The following is a 6,762-nucleotide window of genomic DNA, read 5'->3' on the forward strand; positions in this document are numbered from 1 at the left end:
ATATTTGGTTACACTTTATGAGACTACGTCTCGATTTTCTCTCGAAGCTTTCATAAGCTAATCTTGGTCAGGGTAGGCGGCTTTTTCGTTTATTCTTTCGCTTGGCGGCTGCTCGTTTCCTTTTCCTTTAGTTTGTTTAGTTGCCTTTTTTCTTTCCTTTTTTGCAGTCGTTGTTGCTTTTGTTATTGTTGTTGTCGTTGTGGTTTTTTTTTTTGTTCCTTTGTTTGTTCGATTACTGCCGATGTGCCGTTAAAATCCTACACTAACCCACAATTCTATTTCAGAAACAAGAAGAAGAAGAAGAAGAAGAAGAAGAAGATACAAACGAAGATACAAAAAAAGAAAAGAAAAATAAAAATTTTTTTAAAAATTAAAAAAAATAGCTAATAAAATCCCACCATATGACAACACCAATTTTTGATCCTAGAGCCAACGCCCGTGTTCTTTTTGGTCTCCGCCAATAAACAAACGAACGGCTTTAGGCGAATCCAATTTTACTCCTTTAAGTGATTGGATACGATAATGAAACTGGTAACAGAGCGACTCATCAAGTAATCGGATGTTTGTTCCCAGACCAGGACATACGTGGTCCTATTAAAAGTCTTTATCATACCACGGCATTTGTAATCAATTTTTAATAAACTGTTGATAAACTAGAAACAAAGTCATTTTAATTAAATTTGAGTTATGCGGCAGGTTTGCGGTGAAAAAACCCTGCGCATGTGCGCAATTAGCCACGTTATTAGCGATGTTATCCGCAACCGCTGACCCACTTTTTTTCCAGCCCTGTTCCCCCCTCTCCTCTTCGGAAAGGAGCTAAATCGAGGGGCTCTGGGTGCGAGATTGTTGCGATTTAGCTATCTGAAGACAAATTTATTATTTAAAGTGAGCATTAATTAAATTGTTTGAGAAAAATCTTTACCCAGTGAAACGTAAAGCAAATTGAAAGCACAACAAAATGCAAGTGATGAATATATTATATTCATTCAAGTTCCATCCATGTTTTTGTATAGTCTTCAAAATGAACGAAGACGGAGATTCGGACAGATATCTGGTTCGAAACATGTATTAGAGTTCAAACACTTGATATGAAAGCTTAATTGACAGGCTGGAAAGTCTCGTGTGCGACGCAGAAATCAAAAAGAACAACTAGCAATCTTGTACCCACAGCCCTTACTCTTACTGCACATAAGTTTAGTGTCCACACGTCATGTTCTTGTTTGAGCATGCGCAGTTCTGTGTAATTGTGACCCACATGGGTTATAGCAGGAACATTAGTTACTTCACCTGGTGTTTCATTGAAAAATTATTTTCTAGTATGGGCTATGTATAAAGTATAATTCGTACTTACACTGACTCTTATCATGAAGAAACTGTGATGGTTAAATATTCAGGGAATATTTATTAGTGTACACATTTCAATAAATTAACAATTATATTTGTCTACAAATATTGTTCTTCCTGCATAATAAAATTTCCGGTAATGAAAAAATGGTAAATCATACAACGTAAAAAGATGAAAAAATTTACTAACGTTTCGGACGTTAGTCCTACGTCGGAGTAATACCGATATTTTTTATGCCAATAATTTCCAGGTAACACCAATATTTCCTTTGACGATACCGAATCCCTGCAGTGTTTGACTTTGAGAAAATAGAAAGTGGTCCAGTGGTTATTGACTGCTGTATATAAGGTGTATGAATAGTTTATATTTTTGAGTGTTACGATTGATATTGAGTAAAATTTAAAGGGTTAATAAAATAAAAAAATATTATAGTAAGAAGAGTTTTTTTCCAGGTTATGAACGACAGTGGAAATTTGAGTCGTGGTTCTATTGTTCTATTACAAAACCAAAAAAATAAATAAACGAAACGAAAAGGAAAGGAAGAAAAACGTGCCAGAAATGTTTTTTCCGTAGCATGACAGAAGACCCTTTTGAACTGAATATATCTCTGCCCAAAAAGCTTTGGTTTGCCCCACCCCCAAAACAATGGCATGTCATTTCTTGACCATCTTGGTTTGTTCGAGCGAAGAGTACCCAACATTTCGTATCCCACACTGACAAGCAAAGCACTTGAAAAGATGTCGTGAGATTTTAATTCCCAAGGGACTTAATGATTTCTGTAAATTTGCTTGGGTCCTGCCGCGCTGCTATCAAAGGAAACCATTTCAACTGAATGGAATAAAATACTCAAAGTTGGAAGGAAACGTTTTATTAAGTGTTTGAGGTATATCACCTTTGTTTTAGAAAAGGAAAATTAATGCTATGATGCGATGACAAATAAAGATTAAAAGTTACCAGAACAAATCTCAAAAGGTCTGATATCCGATAACCACCAAGAGATGGGTTGAAAGAGCCAAGTTACAGGTAGCACAAATATTAACCAACTTCAAAATGTTTTGAGAGAGGATGGAATATATATATATATCCATATATTCTTGTGTTTCGTTGACCAATTCAAGAAAACCATATCAAACTTATACTCATGAATTATTAATGCTTTCGAGAAAAACATCCCACATGGATTGTTGGCGTGATATTATATTGGTAGTTGAATCGGAAGCATTCGGGGAGGTAGGAGGGGATGAGGAGAATCCTATATGGGTTTTCCGCCTCTCCAGAATACGAATCCAAGAAGCTTGCTTGGTCGAAACGGCCTTCCATGAGCGATGAAGAAAGTACGTTGGAAGGCGAAATGTGGATCGTTGATGGGAGAGTGTCTATGTGCAAAAGGCGGGTTTCGTACATTATTGTAAAGGCTTGTACATGTGTAAAATGCGGTTTTGTACAATTGTTGTACATCCCACATGGACGGTTGTGATTAAAAGGTAGAGAAGAGACGCATCTGCGTGCGGTCGACGGAGGGGGTCGATGGAGGCAGGGAAATTTGAGACAAAATTCGACTTCTAATCAAAGACATTCTAAGAAAATGACATTCTATAAAAACACTTAGTATATATCCAAGATTCTTAATTAGTCTCTTAAAGGGTCGGATCAAAGGTACCCCCTTTGAAAGAATCAAAAATAAATAATGTTTTGTTAAAATAAAAATATAAAAAATGAAAATATAAATATAAAAATATAAAAATCAAAATCAAAAATCAAAAATGAATAAATAAAAATCTTAGGATTAGGGTTAGGGTAATGGTGTTAGGGTTAGGGTTAGGGTTAGTGTTAAGACTGTTAGGGTTAGGGTTAACGCTAACCCTAACCCTAACACAAACCCTAGGCACAGCTAGGGTTACTGCTAGGGTTCTAACCCTAACATTGTTATTTTTGATTTTTGATTTTTGATTTTTGATTTTTGATTTTTGATTTTTGATTTTTGATTTTTGATTTTTGATTTTTGATTTTTGATTTTTGATTTTTGATTTTTGATTTTTGATTTTTGATTTTTGATTTTTGATTTTTGATTTTTGATTTTTGATTTTTGATTTTTGATTTTTGATTTTTGATTTTTGATTTTTGATTTTTGATTTTTGATTTTTAAGCAAACATTTTTAAAATTTTTTATTCTTCAAAGGGGGTACTTTTGATCCGACCCTTTAAGAGACTAATTAAGAATCTTGGATATATACTAAGTGTTTTTATAGAATGTCATTTTCTTAGAATGTCTTTGATTAGAAGTCGAATTTTGTCTCAAATTTCCCTGCCTCCATCGACCCCCTCCGTCGACCGCACGCAGATGCGTCTCTTCTCTACCTTTTAATCACAACCGTCCATGTGGGATGTACAACAATTGTACAAAACCGCATTTTACACATGTACAAGCCTTTACAATAATGTACGAAACCCGCCTTTTGCACATAGACACTCTCCCATCAACGATCCACATTTCGCCTTCCAACGTACTTTCTTCATCGCTCATGGAAGGCCATTTTGAGGCGTTGAGGACCAAGCAAGCTTCTTGGATTCGTATTCTGGAGAGGCGGAAAACTCATATAGGATTCTCCTCATCCCCTCCTACCTCCCCGAATGCTTCCAATTCAACTACCAATACAATACCAAGCCAACAATCCATGTGGGATGTTTTTCTCGAAAGCATTAATAATTCATGAGTATAAGTTTGATATGGTTTTCCTAATTTGTATACAACTTAGTACACCTTTCTTCAAGAAATATCTATGGTTTTATATGAGGAAAAATTCCTCAGTTGAAAGAAAGAGTGTTTCATTCTCTATCCTCTGCTGGGCTTCTGTTTTTCTACCCACTACTCGAGCGGTGTTTAATTTCGACATAATAATCATTATTATCAATACATAACTCTTTAATTCTCCAATAAAGTCATAGTACATTGAAATATACTCTTCAATAATTTAAGTATTTATTGAGCTGCAAGAATTTGAAATCTTCGGAACAGTCATTCAAGCTGCATATGGGTTTCAGAGCTTTTCTTTTCTTAGCTTTCTACTAAATTTGCCAAAATCTTAATTCCCTTGGGAATTGAAGTCCTGGTAATGCCACGTCTTTCATCACGCTTTTCCATGTGGGATCATAAGAAAGCCTTTTTTGATAGTTAGTGGAAAAAATGAATAATAAAATTGTACAAAGTAGTTCAAAATTTTGTTGGTCTACGGTCTACTGAACTTACTAATTTTTGCAATTATTTACAAAGTTTTTTACAGATATATGGTATGTACTCTACCAGTCCCACCTCCCCTGACTTCAATGTCCTTTTCATAGCAATGAAGTCATTGCAAAGGACATATCAAGGAGAACAGTTTATTGCCTTTATTATTTTTTTGTTCAAATAATTTTTCTTTTTATATATCTATTTTTTATAGTTACAAAAAATATTCATAATAAATTTTTAATTCCTTTCAATTTAACCATCTTTATTTGCTATTCCATAATTTTCATTCCTTTCTGTTAGAAAAACAGATTATATTCGTTGTCAAAGTTACCATCCACTGAATAACCAAGTATTTCACTCGCCTGGAAATGAAGGGTAAAAAACCTACTTCCAAAATTGACAAGCGTTTCAGCATGTTAATGGATCAATATAAGTACACACACAGTACTTTTTATACTGATTCCAAAATTTACTCCAAGATTAACAACTTTTCAAAAACACCAGGTGAAGTAACTTATGTTCCTGCGATAATCCATGTGGGTCTCAACTACGAAAAACTGCGCATGCCTAAACAAGAACATGACGTGTAAACACTAAACCCATAAAACATGCACCTTTACAAGCTTTTATTAATTGTTGAATAACCCAAACATCCTTATATAAGAATCGCTATTGATTAGTGTTCATTTTGAAAAGGACGCGAAAACGTGACTTTGCAATTTCTTGTCTTCTTTGTTGTTCCACGTCTTCTTCAATGATTTTAAAAATTATTACTTTCTCAAACAAGTTTATTTCTTTTACCTTTTTAAAAAAGCATTACTTTTTAAAAGCACGTTTCCAATCGCAAAAAATAGTAGTCTCTTATTAGCTTTTCCATGTTTATATTTGTTGTGATCGATATTCATGCCACATCGCGATGTTTCCTCTCTGCACTATGTAAACACTTGCTGAGCACAAAATCATATGACAAGCTTCACTAATTACTTAAAATACTGCTGCCTTCTATTTATTGCAAAATAGTAACAATGCTACGTCTTTTCTGGATTGAGGCAGACTGCAAAGTATTGAAACTACGTATATAGGTAATTTAAGACTTTCCAGAACCTATTTTAAATCCAATCAGCGACACTAATAATATATGAATTCCACTTGCTCTCTCATACCAAAAAAGAACCGCAATCCATGTGGGATGCGCAATCCAAACAATTCGTTGCAAGGCCTGTTTACACGGACGATTTTTGCCGCGATTTTGGTCGGAGTCGAGAATGGTAAAGGATTGACTTGTAAAGTTTTATTCCAGGTACCAAGATTACCTGGAGAAATGAAATGGCACTTTAAAAGCATAAGAAAAAATATATATTTTGCAAAATTTCCACAAAAATAGCACCTTAATTTGTCGTACTGAAAATATAGCGTGTAAACCACACGGACTAACATAGAAAAATCATCAACCCTCCTATTCAAATGAATAATAAAAATTTGGTCATAACCATTTTTGCTTCAGTCTTCTGCAGAAACAGAGCTTTGGATTGAATGAAAAAATAATCATGACGTCCCTTCGACGAAACTCCCCTAAATTCCTCCCTTTAACACTCTTTCGCTGTCCAGTCACAGCAATGCATTCTGGGACTGAGTTAAATAACACCGAACAAAAGCACAACCACGTCTTTTGTTTAGTATAACCTCATTGAGATAACAGTCTCAGAATGCATTGTGACAGATTAGCAATATAGTCTATGCTTTGGCGTAATGTTTTCCCATTTCTGACCAAGCCGTGAAGACCTTAATCTTCTGAAGTTTGCCACCATTTATTTATTAAGCGTTTCGCTACAATAAAACTAAAAAAGACAATCAAAATGTTTCAAATTTGTTTATTCACATTGTATATAAACATGAGGCACGTGTTGATATAATACATTCGTCTTCGAGATACATGAAGCTGGATGAGCAGCGCAGTAATGTGTCCGCCATCTTTCGTTTCCCATAATTCCATGCGCGTAAAGATCGTTACCAGTCTCCCAATAAACCTTGAGTGATATCTAAATTTCCTGATGCTATTATCGTTAAGTAAATTTATTATCATTTACAACTATCTTAGTCAAGTCAGTAACCAGCTATGGAGTTTATAGGATTCTTTTCAAAAGTGACACAACCTCGATTCATTAGAAAACCTTCATTATGTGGAGAA

Source organism: Actinia tenebrosa, unplaced genomic scaffold (genome assembly GCF_029948245.1).
Source record: "Actinia tenebrosa isolate PJP-AT-01 unplaced genomic scaffold, QUT_ActTen_1.0 PGA_scaffold6__47_contigs__length_16458017, whole genome shotgun sequence".
In the NCBI taxonomy this organism is placed as follows: domain Eukaryota; kingdom Metazoa; phylum Cnidaria; class Anthozoa; order Actiniaria; family Actiniidae; genus Actinia; species Actinia tenebrosa.